Genomic DNA, 19,410 nt, shown 5'->3' with positions numbered 1-19,410 from the left:
TTATATTCCACAGTGGCTATACCAATTTACTTTCCCACCAACAGTGGATTAGGGTACCTTTTCCCCCACATCCTTGCCAGTATTTGTTGTTTGTTGATTTCTGTATGAAAGCTATTCCAACGGGGGTGAGGGGAAACCTCATTGTGATTTTGATTTGCATATCCCTGATGGTTAGTGATCCTGAGCATTTTTTTCATATGTCTGTTGCCCATTTGGAATTCCTCTTTTTAAAAAAAATGCCTGTTTAAGTCTTCTGCCCATTTCTTAACTGGATTGTTTGTTTTGTTGTTGTTGAATTTCTTGAACTCTTTATATATTCTGGTTATTAATCCTTTATCAATTGCATAGTTTGCAAATAATTTCTGCCATTCTGTTGGTTGCCTCTTCACTTTGCTGATTGTTTCTTTTGCAGTACAGAAGCTTTTCAATTTGATGTAATCCCATCTGTCAGTTTTGGCTTTGATTTCCTGTGCCTCTGGAGTCTTTTCCAAGAACTCTTTGCTTATGCCAATATCTTGCAGGGTTTCCCCAATGTTTTCTAATAATCTGATGGTATTGGGCTGTAGATTTCAGTTGTTGATCCATTTTGAGTGGATTTTTGTGTAAAGTGTAAGGTAGGGGTCATGCTTTATACTTCTGCATGTGAAGATCCAGTTTTCCCATCACCATTTGTTGAAGAGACTCTACTTGCTCCAAGAATAGATCCTCTGTCAAAGAGAAGTTGGTTATAGATGCATGGGTTGATTTCTGGCATTTCTATTCTGTTCCATTGTTCTATCCACTATTTTTGTGTAATTACCTGGCTGTTTTAATTATAACTGCTCTGTAGTATGTCTTGAAATCTAGTACTATGATATCTCTGGCTTTTTATTTGTTGTATAAGATTGCTTTAGCCAGTGGGTTGTGCTGTGTTTCCATATGAATTTCAGCATCATATTTTCAATATCTGAGAAGAATGTCCTTGGTGTTTTGATTGGTATCACATTGAATCTGTAAATTGCTTTTGGAAGTGCTGGACATTTTGATGGTATTGATTCTTTCAATCCATGGATATGGAAGATTTTTCCATTTTTTTGAATGTTCTTTTATTCCTTTCTTTAATGTTTAGAATTCTCATTGTAGAGATTTTTGACACCCTTAAGTTTATTAAAAGGTATTTTTGTAATAGCTGTTGTGGATAGGATTGATCTTGGAAGTTTTTTCTTAGCTATAGCATTGTCTGTTTATACAAAGGCTGTTGATTTTTGTGTGTTGATTTTATACCTACCACTTTACCAAACTTTTTTATGAGTTCCAATAGTCTCTTAGTGGAGTCTTTTGTGCCCCTTATATATAAAATCATGTCATCTGCAAATAGGGACAGTTTGACTTCTTCTTTCCCAATTTGTATCCCTTTGATTTCTTTTTCTTGCCTAATGACTCTGGCTAAAACTTCCCGGACTTTATTGAATAACAGTGGTGAGAATGGACATCCTTGTCTGGTTCTGGATCTAGAAGGAATGCTTCTTCTGGGTCTCCCACGTGGGTGAAAGAGCCCAAACACTTGGGCCACCTTCCACTGCTTTCCAAGACACATTAGCTAGGATCTGGATTGGTAGTGGAGCAGCTGGAACACAAACTGGTGCCCATATGGGATGCCAGAGTTGTAGGCTGCGACATTCCTCACTACACCACAACACCAGTCTCAAAACCACTGATGTTTTGTATAATTTTTCAAATTTATATTTTGTTTATTTCTTTATAATTTTTATTATTTCTTTCCTTCTACTAATTTTTTGTTTGGTTTGTTCTTGTTTCTCTAGGTCCTTGAGATACATTGATAGATCATTTATTTGATACCTTTCCAATTTTTTAATGTAGGTACTTATTAGTTTATATATTTATTTTAATACTGCTATTGCTGTATCCCATAAATTTTGGTATTTTGTGTTAGCATTTTCATTTGTTTCAAGGAATTTTTTAATTTCCCTTTTGATTTCTTCTATGACCCACTGTTCATTCAAGGTCATGTTGTTCAGTCTCCATGTGTTTTATAATTTCTAGAGTTTTGTATATTGTTAATTTCCAGCTTCATCTCATTGTGATCAGAAAGCATAAATTATATGATTTCAATTTTTTTATTTGTTGAGACTTGTATGGCCTAGCATGTGGTCTAACCTAGAGCAAGTTCCAAGCACTGATGAAAAGAATATGTATTCTGCAACTGGGGGATGAAATGTTCTGTAGATATCTATTAGGTCCATTTGGTCTATAGTCTGTTATATCTTTTGATTTTTTGTTGTCTAGTTGATCTGTCCATTGATGAAAGTAGGTTATTGAAGTCCCCTATCATTACTGTATTGGAGTTTATGTCTCCCTTCAGGTTCATTAACATTTGTTTTATAAAACTGAGTGCCCTTTTATTGGGTATGTGTACATTTACTATAGTCATATCTTCTTGTTGAATTGCTCACTTAATCACTACTTAATGACCTTCTTTGTCTCTTTTAGCAGTTTTTTTCTTAAGTCTATTTTATCTGATATGAGTATAGTTCTACATGGGTGTAATTCTACTTCCCAGTTTAGGTTTCCATTTGCATGGCATATCTTTTTCCATCCTTTCACTTTCAGCCTGTTTGTATCTTTATTGGTGAAGTATGTTTCTTATAGGCAGAATATAGATGGGTCTTATATTATTTACCCGCTCAGCCAGTATCTTAATTGGAGAATTTAGATCATTTACATTCTAGGTTGTCATTGATAGTAATGACTTGGTCCTGCCATTTTTTTTCATAAATATTCCTATTGTTTGTTTTGAATCTTCTTTTTTCTTTTACTAATAGGTGTTCTGCCTTCACATTCTTTCATTATGCTGACTGTCTTTTTCTGTTTCTCTGTGTAGTTCATTCTTAAGTATGGTTTGTAAGGCTGACAGGTTGGTCACAAATTCTTTCAATGTTTGCTTGTCTTGGGAGATCTTTATTTCACCTTCATTTATGAATGAGAGGTTTGATGGGTAAAGTATTCTGGGTGGAAATTTTATTCTTTTAGGACTTGGACTATATCTCTCCATTCTCTCCTGGCCTATAGAGTTCTTATTGGGAAATCTACTGTCAATCCAGTGTGAGATCTTTTAAAGGTAGTCTGGCCTGCCTTTCAAATAATCTTTCTTTCTTTTTTTAAAAAAACATTTATTTTTTTATTTATTTGAAAGAGTTATAGAGAGAAGTAGAGACAGAGAGGTCTTCCATCCGATGATTCACTCCCCAGATGGCCGCAACGGCCGGAGCTGCACCCATCTGAAGCCAGGATCCAGGAGCTTCTTCCAGGTCTCCCACATGGGTGCAGGGGCCCAAGTGCTTGGGCCATCTTTCTACTGCTTTCCCAGGCCATAGCAGAGAGATGGATCAGAAGAGGAGCAGTCAGGACTAGAACCGGCGCACATATGGGATGCTGGCGCTTCCAGGCCAGGGCTTTAACCCACTGTGCCACAACGCCAGCCCCTCAAATAATCTTTCTAAACCATTTTTTTTTTTTAAATAAACTCTACCTCGCTTTCACTCTTTCTGTAGCTCTGCCTTTCAAGTAAATAAATAAATAAACCTTTCTAAAATAAATAAATAAATAAATAGAATGGGGCTGGCATCATGGCTTAGCAGATTAAGCTTCTGCCTGCAATATCAGCTATCATATGAGTGCCATTCGAGTACTTGGAGAAGCAGTGGAAGATGGCCCAAGTTCTTGGGTCCCTGTCACCCAGTTGGGAGTTACAGAAGGAGTTACAGGCTCATGGCTTTGGCCTGGTCCAGCCCAGGCCATTTTAGCCATTTGTGGAGTAAACCAGTGGATAAGAAAGCTCTCTTTTCTGCTTTTCCCTCTCTCTGTTAACCCTGCCTTTCAAAAATGAATCTTTCTAAAAAGAAAAAGAAGAAGAAAGAAAAGAAAAAGTAATCTGGTGTCTCTCTTGAAAATTTGAGGATATTTTCTTTATGTTTTACTTTTGACAATTTTACTATAATGCATGATGAGAATCTTTTCTGATCAAGCCTATTAGGGGTTCTATCCACTTCCTCTATTTAGATGTCCATATCTTTCTCCAAATCGTGGACATTTTATGTTATTACTTCACTAAATAGGTTTTCTTATTAATTCTCCTTTTTTTTGCCACACTTTCAGGAACTCTTAAGACATGTATATTTTGTTGTTGTGAATGTATCCCATAGATCCCTAACTTCACTTTCAATCTTTCTAATTTTTTCTTGTCTGAGATATTTCAAAAGACCTGTCTTCTAGATCAATACCCTTTCTTCTGCCTCATCAAGTTTGTTTTTGAGGCATCCGCTGTATTTTTTGTTTGACTTATTGACTACTTCATTTCAAAGATTTATATTTGTTTTTTTTTAATATCTCTCTCTTTGTAGAACTTCTCATTCATGTCGTGTATTGATTTCCTTATTTCTTTTAACTGTTTTTCTGTGTGTTTGAGTAACCTCACAATCATTCTGTTGCATTCTTTTCCAAGAATTTCATCAGTCTCTCCTTCTTCACAGTCCAATATTAATGTATTATTGTATTAGTTTTGCAGAGGAGTCATAGTGTCTTCTTTTTTCATGTTTTATGTGCTTGTATGTTGAGTTTTGCATATACAGTTTTGCACATTTGGGGGGAATCTATCATTACCATAGCCTCTAGACGATGTTTTTTGTTTTTTGTTTTTGTTTTTTTTTGTTTGTTTTTGTTTTTTTTTTTGTTTGTTTGTTTTTTGTTTTTTTTTTTTTTTTTTTTTTGATTGAAAGCTTTACTCCTGCAAATCTGTCTGGCTTGGTGGAGTGCCAAGGCTTACTCTTTAATTCTGGGGGTGTGTACTGGTAGAGCCCGGGGGCTCTGGACACCATCTCTGGGTAAGGCAACACTAAAGAATTACACCCAATATGGGTGTGGTGGAGCACCTCTGGCTACAGTCCATGAGAGGAGGTGATGTTGGAGCAGGCTGCTGTGTTTGTAGTCACAGCCCTTCTTTGTGCCAGGGTGAACCAGCTGATTCACAGCCTAGAGTGAGCTCACAGTGCCAGTGCACCTCACTCACTCAGGTACATTTACCATTCAGAGCACTGACCCACCCTGCAGTATGTCCCCGACCCCTCCTCAAGATCTGACCCCAGTGTTCAGGGAGTTCTGGGTCTCTACAGTCAGACTGGGGTGGATACATGGGAATCCAGCCACAATCCACAGCCCTCTCAGCTCAGTGTCCTGTAAGCAGAACTCCCACAGTCACAGGGTGCAGGGGGTCCACTCCACTCTTCATCCTGATAGCTGCCCTTGCCCCAGTCCCAGCAGTTGTCAGCAGTAACAGGACTGCCCACTGTTCCCTGGGTCAGAACAGAGAGTTCAAGTGGTTGGGGAGAGGAGGTGGTGGGGAAGAGTATGGTCCCCATTTCTGACAGATGGTGCCTCCTTATTCCCAGAGTCCTAGAGGTATTCTATCCCAGTACCCTGCCCAGACTTTCCACTGCACAGTGAAGAGCACTGTATGAATCTGAGTTGTGTGGGGCTACCACTGCCCTCTCGGGCTTAACTGGATAACTCAGTCTGCCCTGCTAGAATGCAGGAATATCTTTCAAGGCTGGACTTAGAGCCAGTGGGCACTGCTCAATTCTCCCAGGAGGAGATTCTAGCCCTTATTGCTGTCCAGGGTCACAGAGCCTTCTTACCTTCTGGAGTAGGCAAGGTAGAAGCTGCAGCCACTGTTGGTGGTGGCTGTGGCAGTACATCTGTCTTCTCTCCCACTGGTTTATGGTGTTTCTGTGTTTTTCCATCATCGCTTTACTGGCTTCCTTAGCTCTAGTGGAGGTGGCTTGGTATGTGAATTGATGTCAAATTGCTGTCTCTGGGGACATGATCACTGGAATTTCTTACTCAGCTGCCATCTTCTTGCTGTCTCCAGTGAAGTATTTTTGAACTTCACTAATCCTTATTTACAGAGCTCAATTGATAATGTAATCTGTTGAATTTCCCAATTATAGATGTACAAGCTATTTGATAAAGAAATATTTCACCAAATTTTTATCAGATCGATAATGCTTCATATTCCTCATGAATTATCATAACATTGAAGGAAAACAGAAGATATCCCATAATTTTAAAAAATATGAATCACAGAGTGAAGTGCCCCAGAGTGAGTGCTAAAGCTCCATTCTGCTGCTTTCACTAAGACACACAGATATCTCTGAACCAGAAGGACCTTAAATATCTAAGTCAAGCATCATTAACACATCATTTGTGTAATGGCCATCCAAAAATCATCACATTCAGTAATTTCATTTTCAAGAATCCATCATAGGGATAAAATAATTCTAAATAGACACTTGGCAAAGATATTCATCGTGGGGGCTGGCATTGTGGTATAGTGGATAAAGCCACTGCCTGCAATGCCAGCATCCCAAATGGGCACCAGTTCATGTTCCAGCTGTTCCACTTCTTATCCAGCTCCTAGCTAATGCACCTGGGAAAAGCAGTGAAAGATAGCTCAAGTTCTTGGGCCCATGCACCCATGTGGGAGACTCAGAAGAAGCTCCTGGCTCCTTGCTTCAGCCTAGTCCAGAACTGGCCATTGCAGCCACCTGGGAAGTGAACCAGAAGGTGGAAGCTATCTTTACTTCTCTGTCTCAACTCTGACTTTCAAATAGATGAATAAATCTTTATATACTAAATTGATCTTATGTATATAAAGATAATTGAAAATGAATCTTGATGTGAATGGAATGGGAGAGGGAGCGGGAGTTGGGAGGGTTGTGGGTGGGAGGGAAGTTATGGCGGGGGGAGCCATTGTAATCCATAAGCTGTACTTTGGAAATTTATATTTGCTAAATAAAAGTTAAAAAAAGAATTATAAGCATTCTTGCAAACAAAGGGGAAAGCTTAAGCAAATATTGGTATACCCTTAAAACACAATGAAATCAGGCATGACAGTACCAGCAGGGAAAACACAAGTTAAAAAGAGGGGGTAGGTATTTGGTGCAGCAGTTAAGTCACCACTTGGGACACGTGTATCTCATATCAGAGTACCTGGGTTTTTTGAGTCCTGGCTCCATTCTCCAATCCAACTTTCTTCTCATACACATCCTGGGAAGCAGCAGACCATGGTTCACATGCTTAGGCCCCTGCCAACCATGTGGGAGACCTGGATGGAGTTCTGGACTCCTGGCTTTAGCCTGACCCAGACTTGGCTGTTGCAGGCATTTGAAATTGAACCAGCAGATGTGGGATTTCTATTTCTCTCTGTATGTTTTTCAATTCAATTAAGTTAAATTAGAGAGAAAGGAGAGTCAGGACAGATTAATTATTATACTTTAAATTAGCCATACATAAAATGATATAGATCAAAATTCACAAATATTCTAAGAGGGATGTGATCATATAATGCAGTTTGTTTCTTTTATTTGATATTATTACACTAGCTTTTATGTTGTATAATATGCTTATATTGCTTTTTGAGAAAATAATGGAATGCATTAAGTAAAACTGTATAATATAAAACTGGGTTGCTACATAATATAAAACTATGCAGACTTTGGAAGTTACATCTTCACCCTCTCTTTTTTGGCATATGATAACCACCTACATGAAAGAAAAATACAGGGGCAGCAGAGTCACAGAGTATGGGAGGAAATAGCCACTGAAGCATTTACATTACAGGCTGGGTATCCCTTATCCAAAATGCTTGGGATCGGAATGTTTCAGACTTCTGATTGGAGAGAATATGGTGGTTGCATTTATATAATGAGATATAATGGAGATAGAACCCAGATCTAAACATGAAACCCATTTATGTTTTATATACACCTTTGCACTTAGCTTGAAATAATTTATTCAATAATTTTTTGTGTACTAGTGTGTTCACTGCAAACAGTTACATGGGGTCAGGTGTCACATTGTGTCAGCACTCAAAATGTTTCACATTCTAGAGTATTTTGGAATTTAAGATTTTCAAATTAGGAATGCTTAGCCTGTAGGTGATTTTTCTTGTGTTGATTTGCTTCTGTGTCAACCATAGCCTTCACTTTGAAGACAAGGAAAAAAGGAGGGAAAGACAAATGAAAACTTTGAAAAGTACTTGACATATGTACTAATATCCTCTTAACTAGTCTCTTTTTCTTTTGGATTTCCACAACCTGATTGATTAATATGTATGTACACATATTGTACTTGTATCCACTTTTATCATATCCTTGTATATACTCCCACTGTACCTTGAAGCACATTTTGTCACTGATCTGCCCAGATTGTACTGCTAAGAGTATGAACCTCAGTTCATCGGGTTACATGTTGTTTTCACTCTCAGTGCATAAGCACAAACCTGCAAATAGCCAACAAAGCCCTTGCCTATGCCCAGTTAGCTTCTATCCAATGGTTCATGCTCTAAACACCCAAAAGAACCAGGGCTGGGCCAGGTCTCCCATGTAGATGGCAGGGACCCAGGTACTTGAACCATCACCCACTGCCTCCCAGGGTGTACATTAGCAGGAAGCTGGATCAGAAGTAGAGCAGCTGGGAATCAAACCAGCTGTCTGATATGGGTTGCAGGCATCCTGAATGGCAACCTAGTCCTCTGTGCTAAATTTTTACCATCTAAATGTTTATAACTTCACCATGTGTTCTTTTAGTCAGATACTTTTTTCACAGTAACTTAACTGCTCATTAAATTTGGACATTGTAGGACATCATTTTCCAAGAAACAATATCACAATCCAGAAATTTTCTTCCCTGTATCATACTTCAAGTAAACTTTAGTTGAGTTTTTGGGATACTAATGACTCAGGTTTGATGTACACTTCTAAAAGTGACAGATTATTTCATAACAAACATTTGAAGCCCTTTGAGCCCTTCCACCTTAAACTTCCCTTCTACCCCAGGAGGTGGGCGTGGGCTTCTAGAGGCAGGGCTTGCTAGAGAAACGGAGACTCAGTCAGAAGCACCCTGTCCACATTAATTTGGTGCCGGACTCCAGACTCTTTATTCAGACAAGGTTGGGCATCTCATGTTTCTAGCTGTCCTTATGAGTTTCTTGGTTATATCCTTTGAATATATTTGCACTTAGTAAAATGTTCTCTCATTGCCTTATGACCAAACAAATAGTCTCACCAGAAACTTGGACAGTAGATTTGTAAATACATTTTCTTTTCCCTCCCTCTCTCCCTCCCTCCCTTTCTCCCTCCCTCCCTCCCTCTCTTCCTTCCTTCTTTCCTTCCTTCCTCCCTTCCTTCCTTCTGTCTTTCCTTTTTTTTCTCTTCTTCTCTTTCTCTCTCTTTGAGAGGCAGGAAAAGACAGAAAGCAGAGAGCTCCCATCTATTGGCTCACTACCCAGATGCCTGTAATGGCATTGATTTGACCAGACTGAAGCCAGGAGCCAGGAATTCAAAGTCTTCTACATAGAAGGCAAGAACCCAACTACCTGAGCCATCACCTACTGCCTCCTAAAGGTGTACATAAGCTGGAGTCAAGAGTTGCAGTTTGCCTCAAACCCAGGCATCTGGTATGGGATTCAGGTGTCTTTTCTTTAAAAAAAAAAATTATTTATTTATTTATTTATTTGAAGGGCAGAGTTACAGAGAGGCACAGACACAGAGAGAGAGGTCTTCCATCCACTGGTTCACTCCCCAAATGGCCATAATGGCCAGAGCTGAGCCGATCTAAAGCCAGAAGCTTCCTCTGGGTCTCCAATGCAGATGCAGAGGCCCAAGGACATGGGCCATTTTCTACTGCCTTCCCCGGCCATAGCAGAGAGCTCGATTGGAAGTGGAACAGCAAGGACTCAAACCAGCACTCACACGGGATGCCAGCACTGCAGGCAGCAGCTTTACCTGCCATACCACAGCACTGGCCCTGGGATACTTGTGTCTTAATTGGTGTCTTAATCACTAGGACAAACGTCCACCCCTATAGATGCATTTTCACATCAAGCTCTATTGTCAACTACCATAGTGTCTTGCTGGACAACCTAAACTTCACTCCTCCACCTTTTCAATTCCAGTATCTTTTTCCACTCACCACCTAATCCCAGGTCCTCAACCACTGATTCATGTTCTAGCTATCAAATCTCATTCTCTCATATTCAACTCTCCGAAAAAAACTTTTTGTTATTCAGTCTACTCTTGTTATCCCATCTGTTGAGAGTGAGTTTGCTAACTGATCTTACAGTTGTAGAAGTTTGGGGCCAGCACAGTGGTGTAGTAGGCAAAGCCGCATCTCGTATGGGCACCAGTTCATGTCCTGGCTGCTCCTCTTCCAATACAGCTTTCTTCTAACAGCCTGGAAAGCAGTGGAAGATGGCCCAAGTGCTTGGACCCCTGCATCCGAATGGGAGACTTGAAGAAGCTTCTGGCTCCTGGCTTCAGATAGGTTCAGCTCTGGCCATTGCGGCCATCTGGGGAGTGAACCAGCAGATAGAAGATCTTTCTCTCTGTCTCTCCCTCTCTCTGTAACTCTGCCTCTCAAATAAATATGTAAAATATCTTAAAAGGCACAATTAATTTAAAAAACAATTGTAGAGATTTAATAAGTAGTATTTAATATTATAACAACCACTACTGCTACTTTCATCACTACCATTATTTTTCCACTGTGATTTCTATTAATATTACATTTTTTACTAGTTCTCCTTGATTTTCTGCCTAACCTATTCAGCAAACATCAGTGTTTTTTTTTTAAAGATTTATGTTTATTTATTTGAAAGAGTTACAGAGAGAAATAGAGACAGAAAGAGGTCTTCCATCTGCTGGTTCACTCCCCAAATGGCTGCAATGGCTGGAGCTGAGCTGATCTAAAGTTAGGAGCCAGGAGCTTCTTCCAGGTCCCCCACGTGCATGGAGGGGCCCAAGGACTTGGGCCACCTTCTGTTCCTTTCCCAGGCCATAGCAGAGAGCTGGATCAGAAGAGGAGCAGCCGGGACTAGAGCAGGTGCCCATATAGGATGCTAGCACTTCAGGCCAGTGCGATTTGTTTACTTATTCGAACGGCAGAGTTAGAGAGAGGCAGAGGCAGAGAGAGAAAAAGGTCTTCCATCCCCTGGTTCACTCCCCAAATGGCTGCAACAGCCAGAGCTGGGCTGATCTGAAGCCAGGAGCCAGAAGCTTCTTCCAAGTCTGCCACGTGGGTACAGGGGCCCTAGCACTTGGGCCATCTTCTACTGCTTTCCCGGTCCTTAGCAGAGAACTGGATCAGAAGTGAAGCAGCCAGAAGTGGAACGAGCGCCCATATGGGATGCTGGCACTGCAGGCGATGGCTGTATCTGCTGTGCCACAGTGCTGGCCCCACCTTCCCTTGTGTTACATCTGGGTGCCTAAATGCTTCTGGAGAAAATGCTAAAAATGTGATGCCACTAAAATCCGTGGATACACACTGCACTGGATCCTAAGTGCCTCCTGGAGATTTTTCACCTGTTGATAAGCTTCTACGCTTCCTCCTCAGAGGCTCTTCCCCAACTTTGTCATCCTTCTCAGGCCCCAAATCCACCCCTTCACTTCTCACTCCCAGCAGAGAAGGAAATAACTCCTGTGCATCCCATCCCTGCCGTTCCTGCCCTCTGCTGAAACGCCCAACAGCATTGACAGCTTCTCTGCCTCTCCTGTCATTTAGCCAAAGCTAACCAGCCACACCTGGAATCTGATCCCTCCTCTTTCTTTCGTCAGAAGAACCCTGCTTAGCTCCCTCTCACCCTTTACTTGTTTTCAGCCAGTAAATACACGTAAGAGGGAGGCTCCTAAGGAAAGCAACCAACAGAATCCGTCCCCAGGGCTGCATCCTACTCTGGCCACATCCCTTCTCCTTTGCTTCACATCTGTGTTCCTCCTTAGAGCTCTTTGTCCATTTCTCCACCTCCTACTTACTTCCCACCCTCTCCAACCTGGCATTTGCACCACTACAGTCTCAAACTACTTACACTGATGAAGCACAGGATGGAGGGAATTCATGAGCAGGCAGTCCATATTTAAAGATCTCAGAAGACAGGAAGCTGCCTCCTTCCCCCTACCTGAAATGACACTCTCAATCTGTTCAAGAGTGCTGAATAATGATGGTTAATAATAGCAATAAGTAGCAGGTATTGTTCATTAATAAATATTTGTTGAGCTTGTTCTACATGTTGGCCTTTCAGCTACAAGGCTTGCATGCATTGTCCTGTTTAACACTCACTATGATTCTATGAGTCAGGTGTTATTGTTAGCAGTATTTGCTCCATAAGTGGTATGATCATTATCTCCACCTGCTTTCTGCGCTCTTCTGTTAGCCTGCCTCCATTACTCTACCTCATGCTGTGTGCTTCCTCCACCTCTAATCGAGTTGTTTACCAGAGCTCTGCCCATCAGTCATCCTTTTGCATTTCCTTTCTGGGATGACACACCTGCCAGACTAGATTTCCCTGGGACCTGCAGCTTTGTCTGCCTTTCAAAGTAGGTACTTTCTGACTTTATAAGCCAGATCCAGAAGAGGCCCTAGCCTTACTCCACCACCCTCCATCCTGCTCCAAATGGCACCAGGGATGCCTTTTACTAAGATGTGAGAGGGGTTTTCCTAGGAAAAAGTTCTGATAAAGGCTAACACTTGGGGCCGGCACTGTGGCACAGTAGGTTAATCCTCCACCTGTGGCACCAGCATCCCATCTGGGCACCGGTTCTAGTCCCAGCTGCTCCTCTTCCAATCCATCTCTGTTATGGCCTGGGAATGTAGTGGACAATGGCCCAAGTGCTTGGGCCTCTGCACCCACATGGGAGACCCAGAAGAAACTCCTAGCTCCTGGCTTTCGATCAGTGCAGCTCCAGCTGTTGTGGCCATTTGGGGAGTGAACCAGTGGATGGAAGACCTTTCTCTCTGTCTCTCCCTCTCACTGTCTGTAATTCTACCTTTCAAATTAATAAATAAAGTCTTAAAAAAAGAAAGTCAGCACTCACTGAAGACAGCTGGCAATAGGTATTAGTCATTCATGTTAGGCAGGTAGAAGCAGGCAGAGTGGTGGAGATGTCCAGTATTAAAGCAAGGCCCAAAGAAAAACAGAAAATAATACGTGAAATTCACTCCTGAGTTAACTGTAGGACATGAGAGAGATGAAGTAGTATCAATATATGTAGGGGGGTAGCAGTATTTTTGCTAAATCATTTCTGGTTGTATCTAGGCATCTCAAACTCGAGGTGAAAATCAACTGATCAATTATCATCAAAGAATATCTAAGGAGGTTTTCAAAATGTAAACTTTCAAATGTTATAGCATGCAGAGGACAATGATAGGGAGATATCTCCAGTGCTTATTTCTTATTGAGACCATAGACAATTCTTAGTTTCTTTTTTATAGTATTTTTCTATGTATTTTCTCCAATAACACTTTGTTGCTTTTATATGTACTACAGTGTTTTAACAATCTAGATTCTTTAAAAAAAATCAGAAACAACTATGGCACAAAGAATCTTTAAGACTTTTACAACTGTGCTCACTTCGGCAGCATGTATACTAAAATTGGGACGATACAGAGGAGATTAGCATGGCCCCTGTGCAAGGATGACACGCAAATTCGTGAAGCGTTCCATATTAAAAAAAAAAAGACTTTTACAGCTTACGTATTTGATCTAACCATTCTCAGAAATTTAGAGCATTCAGTAGGCTGCCTGTGTCTCTCTCTTGCAAGTAGGAAAAAGAGAGTCACAGAGGGAGAAAGAAAAAGCATTCATTATAATGCAACAGACAGATTTCAGAAGTCTCACAGGGTCTCAACACATTCATTCCCCTGTGTCACAGCTGCCAGATGAAAACTGCAACTGCACAGTGCTGAAGTAAAAGCCTGAGTGTACAGGGGGAGCAAAGGAGTTCCCCCTGGCTAATATCTTTCCACAAGTCATGCCTCCTCAGGTCACTCACCTGCTCCTGCTCAACCTGTACTGAGCCTCTTCAGCTCATCCAAGATTCAGTCTTTCACCTTACTCTGTTGGGAAAATAGATCTGGGGCTGGCTCTGTGGCAAAGCGGATAAAGCCGCTGCCTGCAGTGCTGGCATCCCATATGGGTGCCGATTGGAGTCCTGGCCACTCCACTTCTGATCTAGCTCTCTGCTGTGGTCTGGGAAAGCAGTAAAAGATGGCCCACCTGCACCTGCATGGGAGACCCAGAGGAAGCTCCTGACTTCGGATCAGCTCAGCCGGCCATTATGGCCATTTCAGGAGTGAACCAGCTGATGGAAGACCTCTCCCTCCCTCCCTCTCTCTCTCTCTCTCTTACTCTCTCTCTCTCTCTCCCCGTCCTTGCTCTCTGCAACAACTCTGCCTCTCAAATAAATAAATAAATCTTTAAAAAAAATAAAGAAAAGAAAATCGATCTAAGGCTCATCAGAAGTTCAAAGTGGATATGTTGAGGATATGGTGTTTATTGGATACCCAAGTACAGAAATCAAGCCAACATTTGAATATGGGCATCTGAAGCTCAAGAGAGGTTTGGACTAGAGATAGGAATTTGATAATTGTCAGTGCATACACAGACTGAATGTCAATGCATATATAGTCCATATATGTGGACTGAATAGAATCACCTAGAAGTGAGCTCGGATGGAGAAGGGAAGAAGACCTGAGACTGAACCTAGGCATACTCCACCATTAAGATGTGTAGGAGGCCGGCGCCACAGCTCAATAGGCTAATCGTCCACCTAGCAGCGCCGGCACACGGGGTTCTAGTCCTGGTCAGGGCGCCGGATTCTGTCCCAGTTGCCCCTCTTCCAGGCCTGCTCTCTGCTGTGGCCCGGGAGTGCAGTGGAGGATGGCCCAGGTGCTTGGGCCCTGCACCCCATGGGAGACCAGGAGAAGTACCTGGCACCTGCCTTCGGATCAGCGCTGTGTGCCAGCCGCAGCACGCCAGCCATGGCGACCATTGGAGGGTGAACCAACGGCAAAAAGAAGACCTTTCTCTCTCTCTCTCTCTCTCTCTCTCTATCCACTCTGCCTGTCCAAAAAAAAAAAAAAAAAAAAAAGTGTAGGAGAGGAGGAACCAAACGAGAAGGCTAAGGAGTGATCAGTGATATAGGAAGGACACTAAGAGAGCACAGTGTCCTGGAATAAAACAGAGGAGGAGGGTCCTTGTCACATCATCATCGCAGACCAAGAAATAGGAGTGAGAATTGACCTGCTGGATTTAGCAGTGTGGAGTTGATCAGTGACTTAGACAAAATCAATATCAGTCTGATTGGAGTGCATGTAAGAAAAAAATGGGAAAAGATAGGTTGGAAATGCAAGGAGAAATAATCTTTCCAAAAAAAAAATAAGAAAGATTTTTTTCCAGGAATTTTACTAAAAATGAGAATAACTAATTATGAAAGTAAGATCAAGAGTTTTTGTTTGGAAGAAATAAAGGCATGGTTGTAAAGAGGTAGTAATGAGCCCACAGAGATCAAACACTTGATGATGTAAGAGACTGAGAGAGGAGAGAGAAAAGCCACACCCATATTCTTAAGGAGAGAGGTGGTATTATTGCACAAATATAGTGTGTAGTTTTACATAAAAGCTTCAGTTGTTCATCTCTGATAGCAAATGGGAAGGCAGAGTCTGGTTTGTGGCTGCTGATAGATTGAGAGAAGTGAGTGAGAGTGCATCAAAGTCCTTTTCTGATGGCTGAGGGTGAGGGTAAAGGGGGAAGAGAGAGGAAATATGAAATAGTTACCCAAAAGATTGAATGGACCATTGGAGTCCAGTGTGATTGCGCAACAGTGTTGGAGACATGGCTGTAGTTCATGTTCTGAAGTATCAAGTCAAGTCCAGGGGATCTGTTTTTTTACCCAGCATTCTCATCTGCGCAAAAGCTAGATGTAACTGGAGTTGTGATCTTGACAAACAAAAACGTGAATAAAAGAGGAATAAGGAAGGGAAAAGTTGTGCCCTTAACGATCATGATTGACCATAGAAATTAAAATAGGTCCAAAGAGGAGAGGGAGCCTCAGAGGATGGGTGTTCACAAAAAGGGATCAATGAATTAGCACTCTCAGTGGCTAGGATTGTTGGATTTGGGAGAAGGAAGGGGGACAAAATAGGTGGAGGTGTACAGAGAGGGGATTACAGGATTTGAGAATATGGAAGTCTTGCTGCTGTTGATGATAACATCTAGGCTGTATGATCATGGAAGTGAATGACTAAAGTTGGGAGAAGGACAGAATCTTTGGAAAAAAGGGTAATAAGTAACTGAAAGTCCTGAATTACTACAAAGTCTTGGCAGCTTCTAGAACAGGAGTGGTTTAGGGGGAGTTACCATGACCCAAGATGACGTGAATCTCAAAGACAGGAGAGGGGCATGTGGATCAAGCAAGGAGGGTGAAAGCAAGGTCTTAAGTAGCACTGAGAAATGGGAGGTCATAATTGGAGGCTTCAGGGGAATGAGCTGTGCTTTGAGAAGGTTGCAGGATGCTTGAAAATGTAAACCACCAGAAGTGATACATAGTCACATAAACTTCTGATAAAGTAGTGATTATTATTAAAAGCTCTTTTAACAAAATTTTTACATAAATAACAGAAGGGTCCCCTCATTCTGTCCCAAAAGTTATAAAACTGGCTTTTTTTGTTGTTCCCTCTTTCTGTCCCAAAAGTAAGAAATAGACATTTTATTAAAGTCAGTGAATGGAAGTTTGAGAACTTTAGGAGACAAGATATCGACCAGAAAGAGATTTCAGCAAAATTCCCTTATTTGTTCCATAACAAAATTGTCAGATGTCCCACCACGTGCAGTTTAGATCTCTGATGATAATCATTCTCTCCTTCATATTTGAGCAATTTCAAAAGTCTAAGGAGAGATTTGAAGCCCATGTACTAGTCAGTTCTTCATTACCTAAACTAAAAAGCAAGAGGAGCTACTTAGGAAGGTAGAAAGTTTGTTTAGGCTCATAGATTTGGAAGTTTGGTTCACAGTCCAAAATCAGGTGGCCTCTTTAGTCTGGCATCTGATGAAAATAGTGGACAGTAGAATGCAAGCTGAGGGAGGTTCACATGGCGAACCGGGAAGCAGAGAGACAGGGAGCACACTGGTTTACCATGTCCATTTCTCTATCCTGAGGTTTCACCTTAGTAAGCTCATCCAATCCAATCACTTCCCAAAGGCTCTACCTTCAGACACAAGCCCCCATCCTTAATCTGTTAACCATTAACAGAAGACTTCGGGGCTTAAACTTTTGCATGAGTTTGTGAGCCAAATCCTATTCAACATGACCACTCCCTCTTCTATTTAAGGGAAAGGGGGAGGCCAAAAGAAATTTCTCTTCCCTTAAGCACCTTGAACAGAAACTTGCTTCTCTTCATGTGACATTCCTCTTCCTTGTAGATTTACAGTGCTGGACAGTGATGCTATCAGTTGGAACTTCTTCACTCTCATTTGTGGCTCAGTAACATGGACTTCCTGCTTCCTTATTAAGATGTTTCAAATAGCAAACATGCCGTGGTGCTGATGAAGATTGCAAGACAGAGCACAGAGATTATTCCTTGTTTTGTTTATCCTCTTATTATAACAAAGTCCTCTGTTTAATGTCTTTCTCTTAACTAGAAAGTTTTTCTAAACTGGAAATGGATTGAAATCTAATGAACATAGATTTGCGATAAGTTTTCATATGAACGTTTTGAGTTAATTTCTTTTCTCTAATTACGTAAAACACATAGTTCTTGTAGGGACTATGAAAAGAAGTGAAAATAATAAAACTGTGCTGCTTAGAGGCAAACAATCTGAATATTCCATTGTAATTCTTCTGATTATTCCTGAGTGCTTTTTAAAATTGTGGAAGAATTCACATAAGGAAAAATGTACCATCTTAACCATTTGCATGTGCACAGTTCAGTGGTACTAAGGACATTCACACTGCTGTGCTACCATCATTGCATTCGCAGAACTGTTTTCATCTTTCAGAATTGCAACTTCACATCCATTTAACAATAACTTCCCATTTATCCCTTCCTCCAGCCCTGAGCAATTACCATTCTACTTTCTGTGTCTATGAATTTGATTACTCTAAGTAGCACATGTTAAGTGGAACCATATATTACTTGTTCTTTTGTGACCTGTTCCTCTCATTTGGCATCTTGTCTTCAAGGTTCACCCATGTTTCAGCATGTGAATTTCCTTCCTTTTCAAGGCTGAATGATATTCTACTGTATGTATATAACAGTTTGGTTTATCTGTTCATCCATCATTGGACACATCAGTTGCTTCCACCTTTTGGCTATTGCTAAAAATGCTGCTGTGAATGAGGGAATGCAAATATCTCTTTGATTCCCTGCTTTCTTTTTTAAAAATTGTATTTAAGTTATATAAGTTTCCCACCCCACCCTCCCTCCCATCCACACTCCAACCCTTCTTCCTCCTTCTTCTCCCATTCCCACTCTTAATTTTTACAAAGATCTATTTTCAGTTTACTTAATGATAGTATAGTTAACCCTACATTAAGTAAAAGAGTTCAACAAATAGTATGAAGAAGCCACGTTCCTCAATGGAAGAGACAAGGGCTATAAACAATCATTGAATCTCAAACTATCCATTTCATTCCAGTACATTACATTTTAGATATTCTATTAGTTACCTCAGATCAGGGTGATTCCCTGCTTTCAATTCTTTGTGTGTATTTTAAGAAATAGAATTACTGGGTCATATGAGAATTCTATTTTAATTTTTTTGAGGACTATCCATGCTGCCTTCCATAGCAGCTGTAACATTTTATTTAACCTCCAGTGGCGTACAACATTTCTAATTTCTGCACAGCCTCCTCCATGCTTTATGTTTTTATTTTTTTCTTCAGAGTGGTCGCCCTCATGAATGTTAGTTGGTATCTCATGGTGGTTTTGATTTGCATTCCTGTAATGATTAGTGATATTATATTGAGGATTCGCTCACATTTTATTGGCCATTTTTGTGTCTTCTTTGAAGAACTGTCTTTTCACAGCTTTTGTTCATTTTCTAACTGCTTTTGTTGTGGTTGAGTGGTAGATGTTTTCATATATTCTGAATATTATTTCCTTTATCAGACATGATTTGAAACTATTTTTTCTATCATGTGAGTTTCTTTTTCACTCTGTTCATAGTGCCCTTTGATGTATAGAAGTTTTAATTTTGATGTAGCATGACTTATCTGTTTTTCTTTTGTTATGTGTGCTTTTGATGTCATATCTAATCAATCAGTGCCAAATGCAATGGCATGAAGCTTTCTCCCTATGTATTCTTCTAGGAATTTTATAGTTTCAGCATCACATTTAGATCTGTAATCTATTTGAGTTGATTTTTAATATACTGTAAAATAGGGGTCCAAATTCATTTTCTTGCATGGACATATCTGATTTTACTAATACCACTTATTGAAAAAGCTGGTTTTTTTTTTTCTCATTGAATGTGTTGGCATTCTTGTCAGAAATCACTTGATATATGTAAACTTTTTATCCCAT

At 40.6% G+C, this 19,410-nt stretch overlaps 1 protein-coding gene and 1 non-coding gene across 8 annotated transcripts in view; both read left to right on the top strand.

The window, feature by feature from the left end:
• Positions 1-19,410, top strand: part of ALPK1 (alpha kinase 1) — a 177,325-nt gene that overhangs the window by 25,929 nt on the left and 131,986 nt on the right. The window lies entirely within an intron of this gene.
• On the top strand, positions 13,452-13,558 carry LOC127483389 (U6 spliceosomal RNA). Its single transcript, XR_007909561.3, has one exon. It is a non-coding gene; the product is annotated as a U6 spliceosomal RNA (small nuclear RNA).

This window comes from Oryctolagus cuniculus, chromosome 8 (assembly GCF_051225735.1).
Source record: "Oryctolagus cuniculus isolate XC-2025 breed Fujian yellow rabbit chromosome 8, ASM5122573v1, whole genome shotgun sequence".
Classification (NCBI taxonomy): domain Eukaryota; kingdom Metazoa; phylum Chordata; class Mammalia; order Lagomorpha; family Leporidae; genus Oryctolagus; species Oryctolagus cuniculus.
This window is presented reverse-complemented; position numbering and strand designations above follow the sequence as displayed.